Source organism: Staurois parvus, unplaced genomic scaffold (genome assembly GCF_062004578.1).
Source record: "Staurois parvus isolate SC_StPar_1 unplaced genomic scaffold, SC_StPar_1.0 ptg000432l, whole genome shotgun sequence".
Classification (NCBI taxonomy): domain Eukaryota; kingdom Metazoa; phylum Chordata; class Amphibia; order Anura; family Ranidae; genus Staurois; species Staurois parvus.
Window position 1 is genome coordinate 2,957,809 of NW_028318228.1, and position 21,915 is coordinate 2,979,723.

General features: G+C 45.9%; 14 non-coding genes across 14 annotated transcripts; all 14 read right to left on the reverse strand.

The window, feature by feature from the left end:
• Positions 1-585: 585 nt before the first annotated feature.
• LOC149454296 (5S ribosomal RNA) lies at positions 586-704 on the reverse strand. Its single transcript, XR_016314325.1, has one exon. It is a non-coding gene; the product is annotated as a 5S ribosomal RNA (ribosomal RNA).
• A 1-nt stretch (position 705) lies between these two features.
• LOC149454297 (5S ribosomal RNA) lies at positions 706-824 on the reverse strand. Its single transcript, XR_016314261.1, has one exon. It is a non-coding gene; the product is annotated as a 5S ribosomal RNA (ribosomal RNA).
• Positions 825-3,921: 3,097 nt separating this feature from the next.
• Positions 3,922-4,040, reverse strand: LOC149454298 (5S ribosomal RNA). Its single transcript, XR_016314326.1, has one exon. It is a non-coding gene; the product is annotated as a 5S ribosomal RNA (ribosomal RNA).
• Position 4,041: 1 nt separating this feature from the next.
• Positions 4,042-4,160, reverse strand: LOC149454299 (5S ribosomal RNA). The gene has a single exon (XR_016314263.1). It is a non-coding gene; the product is annotated as a 5S ribosomal RNA (ribosomal RNA).
• A 3,097-nt stretch (positions 4,161-7,257) lies between these two features.
• Positions 7,258-7,376, reverse strand: LOC149454300 (5S ribosomal RNA). Its single transcript, XR_016314327.1, has one exon. It is a non-coding gene; the product is annotated as a 5S ribosomal RNA (ribosomal RNA).
• A 1-nt stretch (position 7,377) lies between these two features.
• On the reverse strand, positions 7,378-7,496 carry LOC149454301 (5S ribosomal RNA). The gene has a single exon (XR_016314264.1). It is a non-coding gene; the product is annotated as a 5S ribosomal RNA (ribosomal RNA).
• A 3,096-nt stretch (positions 7,497-10,592) lies between these two features.
• On the reverse strand, positions 10,593-10,711 carry LOC149454302 (5S ribosomal RNA). The gene has a single exon (XR_016314328.1). It is a non-coding gene; the product is annotated as a 5S ribosomal RNA (ribosomal RNA).
• Position 10,712: 1 nt separating this feature from the next.
• On the reverse strand, positions 10,713-10,831 carry LOC149454303 (5S ribosomal RNA). Its single transcript, XR_016314265.1, has one exon. It is a non-coding gene; the product is annotated as a 5S ribosomal RNA (ribosomal RNA).
• Positions 10,832-13,910: 3,079 nt separating this feature from the next.
• LOC149454304 (5S ribosomal RNA) lies at positions 13,911-14,029 on the reverse strand. The gene has a single exon (XR_016314329.1). It is a non-coding gene; the product is annotated as a 5S ribosomal RNA (ribosomal RNA).
• A 1-nt stretch (position 14,030) lies between these two features.
• Positions 14,031-14,149, reverse strand: LOC149454305 (5S ribosomal RNA). Its single transcript, XR_016314234.1, has one exon. It is a non-coding gene; the product is annotated as a 5S ribosomal RNA (ribosomal RNA).
• Positions 14,150-17,245: 3,096 nt separating this feature from the next.
• Positions 17,246-17,364, reverse strand: LOC149454306 (5S ribosomal RNA). The gene has a single exon (XR_016314330.1). It is a non-coding gene; the product is annotated as a 5S ribosomal RNA (ribosomal RNA).
• Position 17,365: 1 nt separating this feature from the next.
• LOC149454307 (5S ribosomal RNA) lies at positions 17,366-17,484 on the reverse strand. Its single transcript, XR_016314267.1, has one exon. It is a non-coding gene; the product is annotated as a 5S ribosomal RNA (ribosomal RNA).
• A 3,096-nt stretch (positions 17,485-20,580) lies between these two features.
• On the reverse strand, positions 20,581-20,699 carry LOC149454308 (5S ribosomal RNA). Its single transcript, XR_016314331.1, has one exon. It is a non-coding gene; the product is annotated as a 5S ribosomal RNA (ribosomal RNA).
• Position 20,700: 1 nt separating this feature from the next.
• On the reverse strand, positions 20,701-20,819 carry LOC149454309 (5S ribosomal RNA). Its single transcript, XR_016314268.1, has one exon. It is a non-coding gene; the product is annotated as a 5S ribosomal RNA (ribosomal RNA).
• Between the last annotated feature and the right edge of the window lie 1,096 nt (positions 20,820-21,915).

Genomic DNA, 21,915 nt, shown 5'->3' on the forward strand with positions numbered 1-21,915 from the left:
CCAAAAACATTTAGTGTTTAAAATAAATAATTATAGTGTCCAAACATAAATTCGTGTCCAAAAAATATATATATATATCTTCAGTGACTTGAACCAATTGTGAAAAATCCACCACCAAAGGAGATTAAATGAACTCACCAGAGCTAATGGCTGGTCAGATTATAAACCAGCAACAGCGCTTGTGCTCTGGGAGCAATGAACCCGATGTCCAAATAGATATGGTGATGTTTCAGATACTTCCAGATAATAATAATCACAAACAACTTTGCAGCCCAAGCTCTTATGATGAACTTCTCCACTCTTTCTCATACCTCCATGAGAGCATGCAGTACACTCAGGGAAAAAAGAGAACAGAATGGTGCAATACGTTTTTTTCATTTATATCTTTAATAAAAAAGGTATAAGGAAACTCACAAACAAGGTGTCTAATAGACACCAGCTTCAATTGCAAAACAAGGTGAGATACAGTTACCGCTCACCGCGGATCTCTCCCATACAGCACAGAACAACAAGGCTCTCTAACGTCCGCATCGAGTATGCCACGCCCAACCGGTTTCGTCACACTGACGTCATCAAGGGGCGGATAGCCTACAGCACCTGGTATTCCCAGGCGGTCTCCCATCCAGGTACTAACCAGGCCCTACCCTGCTTGGCTTCCGAGATCAGACGAGATCGGGCGTATTCAGGGTGATGTGGCCGTAGGCTAGCCTACAGCACCTGGTATTCCCAGGCGGTCTCCCATCCAGGTACTAACTAGGCCCTACCCTGCTTAGCTTCCGAGATCAGACGAGATCGGGCGCATTCAGGGTGATGTGGCCGTAGGCTAGCCTACAGCACCTGGTATTCCCAGGCGGTAGATAATCAAGAACTGACCCCTTAGGGTGGGCCCACTGCCTGGAGGACCCTGCGTCCGAATGCCTGCTCCCTATTTGACAGGACATCTAGGCGGTAATGCTTGACGAAGGTAGAGAACTTTGACCAGGTGGCTGCCTTACAGATCTCCGGCAAAGCCCCGGCCCTCTCTGCCCAAGAAGCTGCTAAGGATTCTTGGGCAGATTCTTCCAAAGGCTCAAAAGGCTTGCGGATGAAAGCCTTCAGGTCTAAGGATAGGTCCCAAACTGGACAAGTCTTGACCCTCATTGGTCTTGACTTGGAAAGAGACCTAAAGAAGTCCACAACAAAAAGGATTCTGCTGCAGGGGGACCTGCAGAAAAATGCTTAGGGCCGAAGCCTGTACCTTTAGTGTGCTGATCGAGAGACCTCGATCTGTCCCTTCCTGAAAAAAATCCAAGACTGCCGGAATGTCTGGGGGCCCCTGCCGCTGACCCGAAAACCATGATCACTGCCTGAGTGCATGACTGATGAGTGCATTTGCGCGTGACTGATGAGTGGATTTGCCTTTGCGCACAAGCACAAGGGAATGAGAGCACTTGGATTTTTTTTTTTTTTTACACTGTCACTTTAATTTCTTTTTATCAATTTTATTGCTGTCACAAGAAATGTAAATGTCCCTTGTGACAACAATAGGCATGTGACAGGTACTCTTTATGGAGGGTTCTGAGGTCAATAAGACCCCAAATCCCTTTTCTTCCCTTAAAAGTATTTGATCACATGCTTTTCATTTTTAAAAATGGTGCCGTTTACATCCAGATAAATAGGAAGTGATGTAAGGTCATCGTTTCCAGTTCACTATATCACAGAGCCGAACGGAGCGGTTCCCCTCCTCGGTCGGCTCTGTGATCAGCCGGCAGAAGCGTGGACTGGTTGATTGGTTGTCTCGGTGGAGGTGTCCCCTCCAGCTGCTTGTTTTTAGACCGTCGTCTCTAAAAAACGGTATCGGGATGATGCCTGCACGAAGCTACATGTATCATCCCAGTACAACCACTTAACACCAAATGGCATACATGGACGTGATTTGGCATCAAGCAGTGAAAGGCAAGTATACCAGAAGGGAGCCCATTCCTCCCATTAGAAACCCAGCAGGACCACAATGGCACCTGAAGGCGTACAATGTGTCTCCACAGCAAATCTAGTGAGCAAGCTATAAAAAAAAATGACAACAATCCCAATTTATAACTAGCTATTGAAGGTGCACATGGAAGGCATGGCACAGTTCAAACAGAAAATATCCCAGCACACTTATCAGCTAGCTTGAAAAAGAAAAATTGACTCAACCTAATAATTCCATTAAAAACAGAGATTTTAGTTGCAGACATTTGCAAATGTATGTGGAAGCCGCACTGCCTCACCAAGGCTCCTCTGTAAAGTGCGGTCCAACTCATAAATGTGAGAGTCTTCCTGTTGGAGCATTCACAACAGAAATAAAAATGGAACCAAACGGAGCGATATACTCATGTTTCCGCCAACAATCCTCTCTTGCATCTTTTCCATCTTCATTGGCTGGCATGAGATGACATCACTTCTGCGCATGCACAGGAGCTAGTCATTCTTACACACAGAGACTGGCCCGGAGCCGTAGGCTGAGCTGTGCATGTGCAGATCTGGTTACAGAGCTGAAGATGACATCGCGCAGGCAAGTAGAGGCATTTAACTGCTTGCCATCCAGCCACTGTGGAAAAATGGCCACAAGGTGGCACCACTGGGCAAAATCATGCTTAAAACGTGATATTGCAAAACAAGTAGGGGGTGCACACGAGGCACGCAACCGCCCTACCCGTGCTGCAATAAAACGGGCAGCGGTTTATCACTTTTCAGGCCAACTTTGACCATCCACCTCTCTAACAACAGTGGCTTTTGTGTAAAGAAGGATGGGTTGACCACGCCCATGGGAAAACCACGCTTTAGGCGAACAGGTCCTGCTGTCTATCCTCCGTAAAGGGGTACACCTTCTTCCCCGTTTTACAGTCGAGCGTGCGCACACAGACGGGACAGCAGTAAAGAGCTTTGTAGTATTTTGAGGGGGAGTTTACTAAAAAGGGAGAAGACAGAATCTGTCTGTATGGCAACCACTCAGCTCCTTGTGTCCATTTCAAACCTTCACTCAACAAGCTGAAGTGAGAAGCTGATTGCTTACGATGCAAAACTACTCCGGATCCTGTCTGCACCCATTTTAAGTAAATTCCCCTCGAGGTAGCCCAAAGGAGGACTGTCTACAAGCTCTCTTTAGCCCATTGCACAGTAAGTCCATGAACTTTAGAATTTAGATAACCACAGTAACCTACGGAAACAAATCTATATCTGCTCATATAGGAAAAGAATTGTGTTTGTGACTTTTCATCTTAAGAACATTCCTTTAATTTACTAATTGGTCAATTTGATGTTTGTTTTGAAATGCATGCGCTAATAACAAACTTATATAAAGGTGTATATCCTCATCCAAAAACATTTAGTGTTTAAAATAAATAATTATAGTGTCCAAACATAAATTCGTGTCCAAAAAATATATATATATATCTTCAGTGACTTGAACCAATTGTGAAAAATCCACCACCAAAGGAGATTAAATGAACTCACCAGAGCTAATGGCTGGTCAGATTATAAACCAGCAACAGCGCTTGTGCTCTGGGAGCAATGAACCCGATGTCCAAATAGATATGGTGATGTTTCAGATACTTCCAGATAATAATAATCACAAACAACTTTGCAGCCCAAGCTCTTATGATGAACTTCTCCACTCTTTCTCATACCTCCATGAGAGCATGCAGTACACTCAGGGAAAAAAGAGAACAGAATGGTGCAATACGTTTTTTTCATTTATATCTTTAATAAAAAAGGTATAAGGAAACTCACAAACAAGGTGTCTAATAGACACCAGCTTCAATTGCAAAACAAGGTGAGATACAGTTACCGCTCACCGCGGATCTCTCCCATACAGCACAGAACGACAAGGCTCTCTCACGTCCGCATCGAGTATGCCACGCCCAACCGGTTTCGTCACACTGACGTCATCAAGGGGCGGATAGCCTACAGCACCTGGTATTCCCAGGCGGTCTCCCATCCAGGTACTAACCAGGCCCTACCCTGCTTGGCTTCCGAGATCAGACGAGATCGGGCGTATTCAGGGTGATGTGGCCGTAGGCTAGCCTACAGCACCTGGTATTCCCAGGCGGTCTCCCATCCAGGTACTAACTAGGCCCTACCCTGCTTAGCTTCCGAGATCAGACGAGATCGGGCGCATTCAGGGTGATGTGGCCGTAGGCTAGCCTACAGCACCTGGTATTCCCAGGCGGTAGATAATCAAGAACTGACCCCTTAGGGTGGGCCCACTGCCTGGAGGACCCTGCGTCCGAATGCCTGCTCCCTATTTGACAGGACATCTAGGCGGTAATGCTTGACGAAGGTAGAGAACTTTGACCAGGTGGCTGCCTTACAGATCTCCGGCGAAGCCCCGGCCCTCTCTGCCCAAGAAGCTGCGAAGGATTCTTGGGCAGATTCTTCCAAAGGCTCAAAAGGCTTGCGGATGAAAGCCTTCAGGTCTAAGGATAGGTCCCAAACTGGACAAGTCTTGACCCTCATTGGTCTTGACTTGGAAAGAGACCTGAAGAAGTCCACAACAAAAAGGATTCTGCTGCAGGGGGACCTGCAGAAAAATGCTTAGGGCCGAAGCCTGTACCTTTAGTGTGCTGATCGAGAGACCTCGATCTGTCCCTTCCTGAAAAAAATCCAAGACTGCCGGAATGTCTGGGGGCCCCTGCCGCTGACCCGAAAACCATGATCACTGCCTGAGTGCATGACTGATGAGTGCATTTGCGCGTGACTGATGAGTGGATTTGCCTTTGCGCACAAGCACAAGGGAATGAGAGCACTTGGATTTTTTTTTTTTTTACACTGTCACTTTAATTTCTTTTTATCAATTTTATTGCTGTCACAAGAAATGTAAATGTCCCTTGTGACAACAATAGGCATGTGACAGGTACTCTTTATGGAGGGTTCTGAGGTCAATAAGACCCCAAATCCCTTTTCTTCCCTTAAAAGTATTTGATCACATGCTTTTCATTTTTAAAAATGGTGCCGTTTACATCCAGATAAATAGGAAGTGATGTAAGGTCATCGTTTCCAGTTCACTATATCACAGAGCCGAACGGAGCGGTTCCCCTCCTCGGTCGGCTCTGTGATCAGCCGGCAGAAGCGTGGACTGGTTGATTGGTTGTCTCGGTGGAGGTGTCCCCTCCAGCTGCTTGTTTTTAGACCGTCGTCTCTAAAAAACGGTATCGGGATGATGCCTGCACGAAGCTACATGTATCATCCCAGTACAACCACTTAACACCAAATGGCATACATGGACGTGATTTGGCATCAAGCAGTGAAAGGCAAGTATACCAGAAGGGAGCCCATTCCTCCCATTAGAAACCCAGCAGGACCACAATGGCACCTGAAGGCGTACAATGTGTCTCCACAGCAAATCTAGTGAGCAAGCTATAAAAAAAAATGACAACAATCCCAATTTATAACTAGCTATTGAAGGTGCACATGGAAGGCATGGCACAGTTCAAACAGAAAATATCCCAGCACACTTATCAGCTAGCTTGAAAAAGAAAAATTGACTCAACCTAATAATTCCATTAAAAACAGAGATTTTAGTTGCAGACATTTGCAAATGTATGTGGAAGCCGCACTGCCTCACCAAGGCTCCTCTGTAAAGTGCGGTCCAACTCATAAATGTGAGAGTCTTCCTGTTGGAGCATTCACAACAGAAATAAAAATGGAACCAAACGGAGCGATATACTCATGTTTCCGCCAACAATCCTCTCTTGCATCTTTTCCATCTTCATTGGCTGGCATGAGATGACATCACTTCTGCGCATGCACAGGAGCTAGTCATTCTTACACACAGAGACTGGCCCGGAGCCGTAGGCTGAGCTGTGCATGTGCAGATCTGGTTACAGAGCTGAAGATGACATCGCGCAGGCAAGTAGAGGCATTTAACTGCTTGCCATCCAGCCACTGTGGAAAAATGGCCACAAGGTGGCACCACTGGGCAAAATCATGCTTAAAACGTGATATTGCAAAACAAGTAGGGGGTGCACACGAGGCACGCAACCGCCCTACCCGTGCTGCAATAAAACGGGCAGCGGTTTATCACTTTTCAGGCCAACTTTGACCATCCACCTCTCTAACAACAGTGGCTTTTGTGTAAAGAAGGATGGGTTGACCACGCCCATGGGAAAACCACGCTTTAGGCGAACAGGTCCTGCTGTCTATCCTCCGTAAAGGGGTACTCCTTCTTCCCCGTTTTACAGTCGAGCGTGCGCACACAGACGGGACAGCAGTAAAGAGCTTTGTAGTATTTTGAGGGGGAGTTTACTAAAAAGGGAGAAGACAGAATCTGTCTGTATGGCAACCACTCAGCTCCTTGTGTCCATTTCAAACCTTCACTCAACAAGCTGAAGTGAGAAGCTGATTGCTTACGATGCAAAACTACTCCGGATCCTGTCTGCACCCATTTTAAGTAAATTCCCCTCGAGGTAGCCCAAAGGAGGACTGTCTACAAGCTCTCTTTAGCCCATTGCACAGTAAGTCCATGAACTTTAGAATTTAGATAACCACAGTAACCTACGGAAACAAATCTATATCTGCTCATATAGGAAAAGAATTGTGTTTGTGACTTTTCATCTTAAGAACATTCCTTTAATTTACTAATTGGTCAATTTGATGTTTGTTTTGAAATGCATGCGCTAATAACAAACTTATATAAAGGTGTATATCCTCATCCAAAAACATTTAGTGTTTAAAATAAATAATTATAGTGTCCAAACATAAATTCGTGTCCAAAAAATATATATATATATCTTCAGTGACTTGAACCAATTGTGAAAAATCCACCACCAAAAGGAGATTAAATGAACTCACCAGAGCTAATGGCTGGTCAGATTATAAACCAGCAACAGCGCTTGTGCTCTGGGAGCAATGAACCCGATGTCCAAATAGATATGGTGATGTTTCAGATACTTCCAGATAATAATAATCACAAACAACTTTGCAGCCCAAGCTCTTATGATGAACTTCTCCACTCTTTCTCATACCTCCATGAGAGCATGCAGTACACTCAGGGAAAAAAGAGAACAGAATGGTGCAATACGTTCTTTTCATTTATATCTTTAATAAAAAAGGTATAAGGAAACTCACAAACAAGGTGTCTAATAGACACCAGCTTCAATTGCAAAACAAGGTGAGATACAGTTACCGCTCACCGCGGATCTCTCCCATACAGCACAGAACGACAAGGCTCTCTAACGTCCGCATCGAGTATGCCACGCCCAACCGGTTTCGTCACACTGACGTCATCAAGGGGCGGATAGCCTACAGCACCTGGTATTCCCAGGCGGTCTCCCATCCAGGTACTAACCAGGCCCTACCCTGCTTGGCTTCCGAGATCAGACGAGATCGGGCGTATTCAGGGTGATGTGGCCGTAGGCTAGCCTACAGCACCTGGTATTCCCAGGCGGTCTCCCATCCAGGTACTAACTAGGCCCTACCCTGCTTAGCTTCCGAGATCAGACGAGATCGGGCGCATTCAGGGTGATGTGGCCGTAGGCTAGCCTACAGCACCTGGTATTCCCAGGCGGTAGATAATCAAGAACTGACCCCTTAGGGTGGGCCCACTGCCTGGAGGACCCTGCGTCCGAATGCCTGCTCCCTATTTGACAGGACATCTAGGCGGTAATGCTTGACGAAGGTAGAGAACTTTGACCAGGTGGCTGCCTTACAGATCTCCGGCGAAGCCCCGGCCCTCTCTGCCCAAGAAGCTGCTAAGGATTCTTGGGCAGATTCTTCCAAAGGCTCAAAAGGCTTGCGGATGAAAGCCTTCAGGTCTAAGGATAGGTCCCAAACTGGACAAGTCTTGACCCTCATTGGTCTTGACTTGGAAAGAGACCTGAAGAAGTCCACAACAAAAAGGATTCTGCTGCAGGGGGACCTGCAGAAAAATGCTTAGGGCCGAAGCCTGTACCTTTAGTGTGCTGATCGAGAGACCTCGATCTGTCCCTTCCTGAAAAAAATCCAAGACTGCCGGAATGTCTGGGGGCCCCTGCCGCTGACCCGAAAACCATGATCACTGCCTGAGTGCATGACTGATGAGTGCATTTGCGCGTGACTGATGAGTGGATTTGCCTTTGCGCACAAGCACAAGGGAATGAGAGCACTTGGATTTTTTTTTTTTTTACACTGTCACTTTAATTTCTTTTTATCAATTTTATTGCTGTCACAAGAAATGTAAATGTCCCTTGTGACAACAATAGGCATGTGACAGGTACTCTTTATGGAGGGTTCTGAGGTCAATAAGACCCCAAATCCCTTTTCTTCCCTTAAAAGTATTTGATCACATGCTTTTCATTTTTAAAAATGGTGCCGTTTACATCCAGATAAATAGGAAGTGATGTAAGGTCATCGTTTCCAGTTCACTATATCACAGAGCCGAACGGAGCGGTTCCCCTCCTCGGTCGGCTCTGTGATCAGCCGGCAGAAGCGTGGACTGGTTGATTGGTTGTCTCGGTGGAGGTGTCCCCTCCAGCTGCTTGTTTTTAGACCGTCGTCTCTAAAAAACGGTATCGGGATGATGCCTGCATGAAGCTACATGTATCATCCCAGTACAACCACTTAACACCAAATGGCATACATGGACGTGATTTGGCATCAAGCAGTGAAAGGCAAGTATACCAGAAGGGAGCCCATTCCTCCCATTAGAAACCCAGCAGGACCACAATGGCACCTGAAGGCGTACAATGTGTCTCCACAGCAAATCTAGTGAGCAAGCTATAAAAAAAAATGACAACAATCCCAATTTATAACTAGCTATTGAAGGTGCACATGGAAGGCATGGCACAGTTCAAACAGAAAATATCCCAGCACACTTATCAGCTAGCTTGAAAAAGAAAAATTGACTCAACCTAATAATTCCATTAAAAACAGAGATTTTAGTTGCAGACATTTGCAAATGTATGTGGAAGCCGCACTGCCTCACCAAGGCTCCTCTGTAAAGTGCGGTCCAACTCATAAATGTGAGAGTCTTCCTGTTGGAGCATTCACAACAGAAATAAAAATGGAACCAAACGGAGCGATATACTCATGTTTCCGCCAACAATCCTCTCTTGCATCTTTTCCATCTTCATTGGCTGGCATGAGATGACATCACTTCTGCGCATGCACAGGAGCTAGTCATTCTTACACACAGAGACTGGCCCGGAGCCGTAGGCTGAGCTGTGCATGTGCAGATCTGGTTACAGAGCTGAAGATGACATCGCGCAGGCAAGTAGAGGCATTTAACTGCTTGCCATCCAGCCACTGTGGAAAAATGGCCACAAGGTGGCACCACTGGGCAAAATCATGCTTAAAACGTGATATTGCAAAACAAGTAGGGGGTGCACACGAGGCACGCAACCGCCCTACCCGTGCTGCAATAAAACGGGCAGCGGTTTATCACTTTTCAGGCCAACTTTGACCATCCACCTCTCTAACAACAGTGGCTTTTGTGTAAAGAAGGATGGGTTGACCACGCCCATGGGAAAACCACGCTTTAGGCGAACAGGTCCTGCTGTCTATCCTCCGTAAAGGGGTACACCTTCTTCCCCGTTTTACAGTCGAGCGTGCGCACACAGACGGGACAGCAGTAAAGAGCTTTGTAGTATTTTGAGGGGGAGTTTACTAAAAAGGGAGAAGACAGAATCTGTCTGTATGGCAACCACTCAGCTCCTTGTGTCCATTTCAAACCTTCACTCAACAAGCTGAAGTGAGAAGCTGATTGCTTACGATGCAAAACTACTCCGGATCCTGTCTGCACCCATTTTAAGTAAATTCCCCTCGAGGTAACCCAAAGGAGGACTGTCTACAAGCTCTCTTTAGCCCATTGCACAGTAAGTCCATGAACTTTAGAATTTAGATAACCACAGTAACCTACGGAAACAAATCTATATCTGCTCATATAGGAAAAGAATTGTGTTTGTGACTTTTCATCTTAAGAACATTCCTTTAATTTACTAATTGGTCAATTTGATGTTTGTTTTGAAATGCATGCGCTAATAACAAACTTATATAAAGGTGTATATCCTCATCCAAAAACATTTAGTGTTTAAAATAAATAATTATAGTGTCCAAACATAAATTAGTGTCCAAAAAATATATATATATATCTTCAGTGACTTGAACCAATTGTGAAAAATCCACCACCAAAGGAGATTAAATGAACTCACCAGAGCTAATGGCTGGTCAGATTATAAACCAGCAACAGCGCTTGTGCTCTGGGAGCAATGAACCCGATGTCCAAATAGATATGGTGATGTTTCAGATACTTCCAGATAATAATAATCACAAACAACTTTGCAGCCCAAGCTCTTATGATGAACTTCTCCACTCTTTCTCATACCTCCATGAGAGCATGCAGTACACTCAGGGAAAAAAGAGAACAGAATGGTGCAATACGTTTTTTTCATTTATATCTTTAATAAAAAAGGTATAAGGAAACTCACAAACAAGGTGTCTAATAGACACCAGCTTCAATTGCAAAACAAGGTGAGATACAGTTACCGCTCACCGCGGATCTCTCCCATACAGCACAGAACGACAAGGCTCTCTAACGTTCGCATCGAGTATGCCACGCCCAACCGGTTTCGTCACACTGACGTCATCAAGGGGCGGATAGCCTACAGCACCTGGTATTCCCAGGCGGTCTCCCATCCAGGTACTAACCAGGCCCTACCCTGCTTGGCTTCCGAGATCAGACGAGATCGGGCGTATTCAGGGTGATGTGGCCGTAGGCTAGCCTACAGCACCTGGTATTCCCAGGCGGTCTCCCATCCAGGTACTAACTAGGCCCTACCCTGCTTAGCTTCCGAGATCAGACGAGATCGGGCGCATTCAGGGTGATGTGGCCGTAGGCTAGCCTACAGCACCTGGTATTCCCAGGCGGTAGATAATCAAGAACTGACCCCTTAGGGTGGGCCCACTGCCTGGAGGACCCTGCGTCCGAATGCCTGCTCCCTATTTGACAGGACATCTAGGCGGTAATGCTTGACGAAGGTAGAGAACTTTGACCAGGTGGCTGCCTTACAGATCTCCGGCGAAGCCCCGGCCCTCTCTGCCCAAGAAGCTGCTAAGGATTCTTGGGCAGATTCTTCCAAAGGCTCAAAAGGCTTGCGGATGAAAGCCTTCAGGTCTAAGGATAGGTCCCAAACTGGACAAGTCTTGACCCTCATTGGTCTTGACTTGGAAAGAGACCTGAAGAAGTCCACAACAAAAAGGATTCTGCTGCAGGGGGACCTGCAGAAAAATGCTTAGGGCCGAAGCCTGTACCTTTAGTGTGCTGATCGAGAGACCTCGATCTGTCCCTTCCTGAAAAAAATCCAAGACTGCCGGAATGTCTGGGGGCCCCTGCCGCTGACCCGAAAACCATGATCACTGCCTGAGTGCATGACTGATGAGTGCATTTGCGCGTGACTGATGAGTGGATTTGCCTTTGCGCACAAGCACAAGGGAATGAGAGCACTTGGATTTTTTTTTTTTTTACACTGTCACTTTAATTTCTTTTTATCAATTTTATTGCTGTCACAAGAAATGTAAATGTCCCTTGTGACAACAATAGGCATGTGACAGGTACTCTTTATGGAGGGTTCTGAGGTCAATAAGACCCCAAATCCCTTTTCTTCCCTTAAAAGTATTTGATCACATGCTTTTCATTTTTAAAAATGGTGCCGTTTACATCCAGATAAATAGGAAGTGATGTAAGGTCATCGTTTCCAGTTCACTATATCACAGAGCCGAACGGAGCGGTTCCCCTCCTCGGTCGGCTCTGTGATCAGCCGGCAGAAGCGTGGACTGGTTGATTGGTTGTCTCGGTGGAGGTGTCCCCTCCAGCTGCTTGTTTTTAGACCGTCGTCTCTAAAAAACGGTATCGGGATGATGCCTGCATGAAGCTACATGTATCATCCCAGTACAACCACTTAACACCAAATGGCATACATGGACGTGATTTGGCATCAAGCAGTGAAAGGCAAGTATACCAGAAGGGAGCCCATTCCTCCCATTAGAAACCCAGCAGGACCACAATGGCACCTGAAGGCGTACAATGTGTCTCCACAGCAAATCTAGTGAGCAAGCTATAAAAAAAAATGACAACAATCCCAATTTATAACTAGCTATTGAAGGTGCACATGGAAGGCATGGCACAGTTCAAACAGAAAATATCCCAGCACACTTATCAGCTAGCTTGAAAAAGAAAAATTGACTCAACCTAATAATTCCATTAAAAACAGAGATTTTAGTTGCAGACATTTGCAAATGTATGTGGAAGCCGCACTGCCTCACCAAGGCTCCTCTGTAAAGTGCGGTCCAACTCATAAATGTGAGAGTCTTCCTGTTGGAGCATTCACAACAGAAATAAAAATGGAACCAAACGGAGCGATATACTCATGTTTCCGCCAACAATCCTCTCTTGCATCTTTTCCATCTTCATTGGCTGGCATGAGATGACATCACTTCTGCGCATGCACAGGAGCTAGTCATTCTTACACACAGAGACTGGCCCGGAGCCGTAGGCTGAGCTGTGCATGTGCAGATCTGGTTACAGAGCTGAAGATGACATCGCGCAGGCAAGTAGAGGCATTTAACTGCTTGCCATCCAGCCACTGTGGAAAAATGGCCACAAGGTGGCACCACTGGGCAAAATCATGCTTAAAACGTGATATTGCAAAACAAGTAGGGGGTGCACACGAGGCACGCAACCGCCCTACCCATGCTGCAATAAAACGGGCAGCGGTTTATCACTTTTCAGGCCAACTTTGACCATCCACCTCTCTAACAACAGTGGCTTTTGTGTAAAGAAGGATGGGTTGACCACGCCCATGGGAAAACCACGCTTTAGGCGAACAGGTCCTGCTGTCTATCCTCCGTAAAGGGGTACACCTTCTTCCCCGTTTTACAGTCGAGCGTGCGCACACAGACGGGACAGCAGTAAAGAGCTTTGTAGTATTTTGAGGGGGAGTTTACTAAAAAGGGAGAAGACAGAATCTGTCTGTATGGAAACCACTCAGCTCCTTGTGTCCATTTCAAACCTTCACTCAACAAGCTGAAGTGAGAAGCTGATTGCTTACGATGCAAAACTACTCCGGATCCTGTCTGCACCCATTTTAAGTAAATTCCCCTCGAGGTAGCCCAAAGGAGGACTGTCTACAAGCTCTCTTTAGCCCATTGCACAGTAAGTCCATGAACTTTAGAATTTAGATAACCACAGTAACCTACGGAAACAAATCTATATCTGCTCATATAGGAAAAGAATTGTGTTTGTGACTTTTCATCTTAAGAACATTCCTTTAATTTACTAATTGGTCAATTTGATGTTTGTTTTGAAATGCATGCGCTAATAACAAACTTATATAAAGGTGTATATCCTCATCCAAAAACATTTAGTGTTTAAAATAAATAATTATAGTGTCCAAACATAAATTAGTGTCCAAAAAATATATATATATATCTTCAGTGACTTGAACCAATTGTGAAAAATCCACCACCAAAGGAGATTAAATGAACTCACCAGAGCTAATGGCTGGTCAGATTATAAACCAGCAACAGCGCTTGTGCTCTGGGAGCAATGAACCCGATGTCCAAATAGATATGGTGATGTTTCAGATACTTCCAGATAATAATAATCACAAACAACTTTGCAGCCCTTCTCCACTCTTTCTCAAACCTCCATGAGAGCATGCAGTACACTCAGGGAAAAAAGAGAACAGAATGGTGCAATACGTTTTTTTCATTTATATCTTTAATAAAAAAGGTATAAGGAAACTCACAAACAAGGTGTCTAATAGACACCAGCTTCAATTGCAAAACAAGGTGAGATACAGTTACCGCTCACCGCGGATCTCTCCCATACAGCACAGAACGACAAGGCTCTCTAACGTCCGCATCGAGTATGCCACGCCCAACCGGTTTCGTCACACTGACGTCATCAAGGGGCGGATAGCCTACAGCACCTGGTATTCCCAGGCGGTCTCCCATCCAGGTACTAACCAGGCCCTACCCTGCTTGGCTTCCGAGATCAGACGAGATCGGGCGTATTCAGGGTGATGTGGCCGTAGGCTAGCCTACAGCACCTGGTATTCCCAGGCGGTCTCCCATCCAGGTACTAACTAGGCCCTACCCTGCTTAGCTTCCGAGATCAGATGAGATCGGGCGCATTCAGGGTGATGTGGCCGTAGGCTAGCCTACAGCACCTGGTATTCCCAGGCGGTAGATAATCAAGAACTGACCCCTTAGGGTGGGCCCACTGCCTGGAGGACCCTGCGTCCGAATGCCTGCTCCCTATTTGACAGGACATCTAGGCGGTAATGCTTGACGAAGGTAGAGAACTTTGACCAGGTGGCTGCCTTACAGATCTCCGGCAAAGCCCCGGCCCTCTCTGCCCAAGAAGCTGCTAAGGATTCTTGGGCAGATTCTTCCAAAGGCTCAAAAGGCTTGCGGATGAAAGCCTTCAGGTCTAAGGATAGGTCCCAAACTGGACAAGTCTTGACCCTCATTGGTCTTGACTTGGAAAGAGACCTGAAGAAGTCCACAACAAAAAGGATTCTGCTGCAGGGGGACCTGCAGAAAAATGCTTAGGGCCGAAGCCTGTAACTTTAGTGTGCTGATCGAGAGACCTCGATCTGTCCCTTCCTGAAAAAAATCCAAGACTGCCGGAATGTCTGGGGGCCCCTGCCGCTGACCCGAAAACCATGATCACTGCCTGAGTGCATGACTGATGAGTGCATTTGCGCGTGACTGATGAGTGGATTTGCCTTTGCGCACAAGCACAAGGGAATGAGAGCACTTGGATTTTTTTTTTTTTTACACTGTCACTTTAATTTCTTTTTATCAATTTTATTGCTGTCACAAGAAATGTAAATGTCCCTTGTGACAACAATAGGCATGTGACAGGTACTCTTTATGGAGGGTTCTGAGGTCAATAAGACCCCAAATCCCTTTTCTTCCCTTAAAAGTATTTGATCACATGCTTTTCATTTTTAAAAATGGTGCCGTTTACATCCAGATAAATAGGAAGTGATGTAAGGTCATCGTTTCCAGTTCACTATATCACAGAGCCGAACGGAGCGGTTCCCCTCCTCGGTCGGCTCTGTGATCAGCCGGCAGAAGCGTGGACTGGTTGATTGGTTGTCTCGGTGGAGGTGTCCCCTCCAGCTGCTTGTTTTTAGACCGTCGTCTCTAAAAAACGGTATCGGGATGATGCCTGCATGAAGCTACATGTATCATCCCAGTACAACCACTTAACACCAAATGGCATACATGGACGTGATTTGGCATCAAGCAGTGAAAGGCAAGTATACCAGAAGGGAGCCCATTCCTCCCATTAGAAACCCAGCAGGACCACAATGGCACCTGAAGGCGTACAATGTGTCTCCACAGCAAATCTAGTGAGCAAGCTATAAAAAAAAATGACAACAATCCCAATTTATAACTAGCTATTGAAGGTGCACGTGGAAGGCATGGCACAGTTCAAACAGAAAATATCCCAGCACACTTATCAGCTAGCTTGAAAAAGAAAAATTGACTCAACCTAATAATTCCATTAAAAACAGAGATTTTAGTTGCAGACATTTGCAAATGTATGTGGAAGTCGCACTGCCTCACCAAGGCTCCTCTGTAAAGTGCGGTCCAACTCATAAATGTGAGAGTCTTCCTGTTGGAGCATTCACAACAGAAATAAAAATGGAACCAAACGGAGCGATATACTCATGTTTCCGCCAACAATCCTCTCTTGCATCTTTTCCATCTTCATTGGCTGGCATGAGATGACATCACTTCTGCGCATGCACAGGAGCTAGTCATTCTTACACACAGAGACTGGCCCGGAGCCGTAGGCTGAGCTGTGCATGTGCAGATCTGGTTACAGAGCTGAAGATGACATCGCGCAGGCAAGTAGAGGCATTTAACTGCTTGCCATCCAGCCACTGTGGAAAAATGGCCACAAGGTGGCACCACTGGGCAAAATCATGCTTAAAACGTGATATTGCAAAACAAGTAGGGGGTGCACACGAGGCACGCAACCGCCCTACCCGTGCTGCAATAAAACGGGCAGCGGTTTATCACTTTTCAGGCCAACTTTGACCACCCACCTCTCTAACAACAGTGGCTTTTGTGTAAAGAAGGATGGGTTGACCACGCCCATGGGAAAACCACGCTTTAGGCGAACAGGTCCTGCTGTCTATCCTCCGTAAAGGGGTACACCTTCTTCCCCGTTTTACAGTCGAGCGTGCGCACACAGACGGGACAGCAGTAAAGAGCTTTGTAGTATTTTGAGGGGGAGTTTACTAAAAAGGGAGAAGACAGAATCTGTCTGTATGGCAACCACTCAGCTCCTTGTGTCCATTTCAAACCTTCACTCAACAAGCTGAAGTGAGAAGCTGATTGCTTACGATGCAAAACTACTTCGGATCCTGTCTGCACCCATTTTAAGTAAATTCCCCTCGAGGTAGCCCAAAGGAGGACTGTCTACAAGCTCTCTTTAGCCCATTGCACAGTAAGTCCATGAACTTTAGAATTTAGATAACCACAGTAACCTACGGAAACAAATCTATATCTGCTCATATAGGAAAAGAATTGTGTTTGTGACTTTTCATCTTAAGAACATTCCTTTAATTTACTAATTGGTCAATTTGATGTTTGTTTTGAAATGCATGCGCTAATAACAAACTTATATAAAGGTGTATATCCTCATCCAAAAACATTTAGTGTTTAAAATAAATAATTATAGTGTCCAAACATAAATTAGTGTCCAAAAAATATATATATATATCTTCAGTGACTTGAACCAATTGTGAAAAATCCACCACCAAAGGAGATTAAATGAACTCACCAGAGCTAATGGCTGGTCAGATTATAAACCAGCAACAGCGCTTGTGCTCTGGGAGCAATGAACCCGATGTCCAAATAGATATGGTGATGTTTCAGATACTTCCAGATAATAATAATCACAAACAACTTTGCAGCCCAAGCTCTTATGATGAACTTCTCCACTCTTTCTCATACCTCCATGAGAGCATGCAGTACACTCAGGGAAAAAAGAGAACAGAATGGTGCAATACGTTTTTTTCATTTATATCTTTAATAAAAAAGGTATAAGGAAACTCACAAACAAGGTGTCTAATAGACACCAGCTTCAATTGCAAAACAAGGTGAGATACAGTTACCGCTCACCGCGGATCTCTCCCATACAGCACAGAACGACAAGGCTCTCTAACGTCCGCATCGAGTATGCCACGCCCAACCGGTTTCGTCACACTGACGTCATCAAGGGGCGGATAGCCTACAGCACCTGGTATTCCCAGGCGGTCTCCCATCCAGGTACTAACCAGGCCCTACCCTGCTTGGCTTCCGAGATCAGACGAGATCGGGCGTATTCAGGGTGATGTGGCCGTAGGCTAGCCTACAGCACCTGGTATTCCCAGGCGGTCTCCCATCCAGGTACTAACTAGGCCCTACCCTGCTTAGCTTCCGAGATCAGACGAGATCGGGCGCATTCAGGGTGATGTGGCCGTAGGCTAGCCTACAGCACCTGGTATTCCCAGGCGGTAGATAATCAAGAACTGACCCCTTAGGGTGGGCCCACTGCCTGGAGGACCCTGCGTCCGAATGCCTGCTCCCTATTTGACAGGACATCTAGGCGGTAATGCTTGACGAAGGTAGAGAACTTTGACCAGGTGGCTGCCTTACAGATCTCCGGCGAAGCCCCGGCCCTCTCTGCCCAAGAAGCTGCTAAGGATTCTTGGGCAGATTCTTCCAAAGGCTCAAAAGGCTTGCGGATGAAAGCCTTCAGGTCTAAGGATAGGTCCCAAACTGGACAAGTCTTGACCCTCATTGGTCTTGACTTGGAAAGAGACCTGAAGAAGTCCACAACAAAAAGGATTCTGCTGCAGGGGGACCTGCAGAAAAATGCTTAGGGCCGAAGCCTGTACCTTTAGTGTGCTGATCGAGAGACCTCGATCTGTCCCTTCCTGAAAAAAATCCAAGACTGCCGGAATGTCTGGGGGCCCCTGCCGCTGACCCGAAAACCATGATCACTGCCTGAGTGCATGACTGATGAGTGCATTTGCGCGTGACTGATGAGTGGATTTGCCTTTGCGCACAAGCACAAGGGAATGAGAGCACTTGGATTTTTTTTTTTTTTACACTGTCACTTTAATTTCTTTTTATCAATTTTATTGCTGTCACAAGAAATGTAAATGTCCCTTGTGACAACAATAGGCATGTGACAGGTACTCTTTATGGAGGGTTCTGAGGTCAATAAGACCCCAAATCCCTTTTCTTCCCTTAAAAGTATTTGATCACATGCTTTTCATTTTTAAAAATGGTGCCGTTTACATCCAGATAAATAGGAAGTGATGTAAGGTCATCGTTTCCAGTTCACTATATCACAGAGCCGAACGGAGCGGTTCCCCTCCTCGGTCGGCTCTGTGATCAGCCGGCAGAAGCGTGGACTGCTTGATTGGTTGTCTCGGTGGAGGTGTCCCCTCCAGCTGCTTGTTTTTAGACCGTCGTCTCTAAAAAACGGTATCGGGATGATGCCTGCATGAAGCTACATGTATCATCCCAGTACAACCACTTAACACCAAATGGCATACATGGACGTGATTTGGCATCAAGCAGTGAAAGGCAAGTATACCAGAAGGGAGCCCATTCCTCCCATTAGAAACCCAGCAGGACCACAATGGCACCTGAAGGCGTACAATGTGTCTCCACAGCAAATCTAGTGAGCAAGCTATAAAAAAAAATGACAACAATCCCAATTTATAACTAGCTATTGAAGGTGCACATGGAAGGCATGGCACAGTTCAAACAGAAAATATCCCAGCACACTTATCAGCTAGCTTGAAAAAGAAAAATTGACTCAACCTAATAATTCCATTAAAAACAGAGATTTTAGTTGCAGACATTTGCAAATGTATGTGGAAGCCGCACTGCCTCACCAAGGCTCCTCTGTAAAGTGCGGTCCAACTCATAAATGTGAGAGTCTTCCTGTTGGAGCATTCACAACAGAAATAAAAATGGAACCAAACGGAGCGATATACTCATGTTTCCGCCAACAATCCTCTCTTGCATCTTTTCCATCTTCATTGGCTGGCATGAGATGACATCACTTCTGCGCATGCACAGGAGCTAGTCATTCTTACACACAGAGACTGGCCCGGAGCCGTAGGCTGAGCTGTGCATGTGCAGATCTGGTTACAGAGCTGAAGATGACATCGCGCAGGCAAGTAGAGGCATTTAACTGCTTGCCATCCAGCCACTGTGGAAAAATGGCCACAAGGTGGCACCACTGGGCAAAATCATGCTTAAAACGTGATATTGCAAAACAAGTAGGGGGTGCACACGAGGCACGCAACCGCCCTACCCGTGCTGCAATAAAACGGGCAGCGGTTTATCACTTTTCAGGCCAACTTTGACCATCCACCTCTCTAACAACAGTGGCTTTTGTGTAAAGAAGGATGGGTTGACCACGCCCATGGGAAAACCACGCTTTAGGCGAACAGGTCCTGCTGTCTATCCTCCGTAAAGGGGTACACCTTCTTCCCCGTTTTACAGTCGAGCGTGCGCACACAGACGGGACAGCAGTAAAGAGCTTTGTAGTATTTTGAGGGGGAGTTTACTAAAAAGGGAGAAGACAGAATCTGTCTGTATGGCAACCACTCAGCTCCTTGTGTCCATTTCAAACCTTCACTCAACAAGCTGAAGTGAGAAGCTGATTGCTTACGATGCAAAACTACTCCGGATCCTGTCTGCACCCATTTTAAGTAAATTCCCCTCGAGGTAACCCAAAGGAGGACTGTCTACAAGCTCTCTTTAGCCCATTGCACAGTAAGTCCATGAACTTTAGAATTTAGATAACCACAGTAACCTACGGAAACAAATCTATATCTGCTCATATAGGAAAAGAATTGTGTTTGTGACTTTTCATCTTAAGAACATTCCTTTAATTTACTAATTGGTCAATTTGATGTTTGTTTTGAAATGCATGCGCTAATAACAAACTTATATAAAGGTGTATATCCTCATCCAAAAACATTTAGTGTTTAAAATAAATAATTATAGTGTCCAAACATAAATTAGTGTCCAAAAAATATATATATATATCTTCAGTGACTTGAACCAATTGTGAAAAATCCACCACCAAAGGAGATTAAATGAACTCACCAGAGCTAATGGCTGGTCAGATTATAAACCAGCAACAGCGCTTGTGCTCTGGGAGCAATGAACCCGATGTCCAAATAGATATGGTGATGTTTCAGATACTTCCAGATAATAATAATCACAAACAACTTTGCAGCCCAAGCTCTTATGATGAACTTCTCCACTCTTTCTCATACCTCCATGAGAGCATGCAGTACACTCAGGGAAAAAAGAGAACAGAATGGTGCAATACGTTTTTTTCATTTATATCTTTAATAAAAAAGGTATAAGGAAACTCACAAACAAGGTGTCTAATAGACACCAGCTTCAATTGCAAAACAAGGTGAGATACAGTTACCGCTCACCGCGGATCTCTCCCATACAGCACAGAACGACAAGGCTCTCTAACGTTCGCATCGAGTATGCCACGCCCAACCGGTTTCGTCACACTGACGTCATCAAGGGGCGGATAGCCTACAGCACCTGGTATTCCCAGGCGGTCTCCCATCCAGGTACTAACCAGGCCCTACCCTGCTTGGCTTCCGAGATCAGACGAGATCGGGCGTATTCAGGGTGATGTGGCCGTAGGCTAGCCTACAGCACCTGGTATTCCCAGGCGGTCTCCCATCCAGGTACTAACTAGGCCCTACCCTGCTTAGCTTCCGAGATCAGACGAGATCGGGCGCATTCAGGGTGATGTGGCCGTAGGCTAGCCTACAGCACCTGGTATTCCCAGGCGGTAGATAATCAAGAACTGACCCCTTAGGGTGGGCCCACTGCCTGGAGGACCCTGCGTCCGAATGCCTGCTCCCTATTTGACAGGACATCTAGGCGGTAATGCTTGACGAAGGTAGAGAACTTTGACCAGGTGGCTGCCTTACAGATCTCCGGCGAAGCCCCGGCCCTCTCTGCCCAAGAAGCTGCTAAGGATTCTTGGGCAGATTCTTCCAAAGGCTCAAAAGGCTTGCGGATGAAAGCCTTCAGGTCTAAGGATAGGTCCCAAACTGGACAAGTCTTGACCCTCATTGGTCTTGACTTGGAAAGAGACCTGAAGAAGTCCACAACAAAAAGGATTCTGCTGCAGGGGGACCTGCAGAAAAATGCTTAGGGCCGAAGCCTGTACCTTTAGTGTGCTGATCGAGAGACCTCGATCTGTCCCTTCCTGAAAAAAATCCAAGACTGCCGGAATGTCTGGGGGCCCCTGCCGCTGACCCGAAAACCATGATCACTGCCTGAGTGCATGACTGATGAGTGCATTTGCGCGTGACTGATGAGTGGATTTGCCTTTGCGCACAAGCACAAGGGAATGAGAGCACTTGGATTTTTTTTTTTTTTACACTGTCACTTTAATTTCTTTTTATCAATTTTATTGCTGTCACAAGAAATGTAAATGTCCCTTGTGACAACAATAGGCATGTGACAGGTACTCTTTATGGAGGGTTCTGAGGTCAATAAGACCCCAAATCCCTTTTCTTCCCTTAAAAGTATTTGATCACATGCTTTTCATTTTTAAAAATGGTGCCGTTTACATCCAGATAAATAGGAAGTGATGTAAGGTCATCGTTTCCAGTTCACTATATCACAGAGCCGAACGGAGCGGTTCCCCTCCTCGGTCGGCTCTGTGATCAGCCGGCAGAAGCGTGGACTGGTTGATTGGTTGTCTCGGTGGAGGTGTCCCCTCCAGCTGCTTGTTTTTAGACCGTCGTCTCTAAAAAACGGTATCGGGATGATGCCTGCACGAAGCTACATGTATCATCCCAGTACAACCACTTAACACCAAATGGCATACATGGACGTGATTTGGCA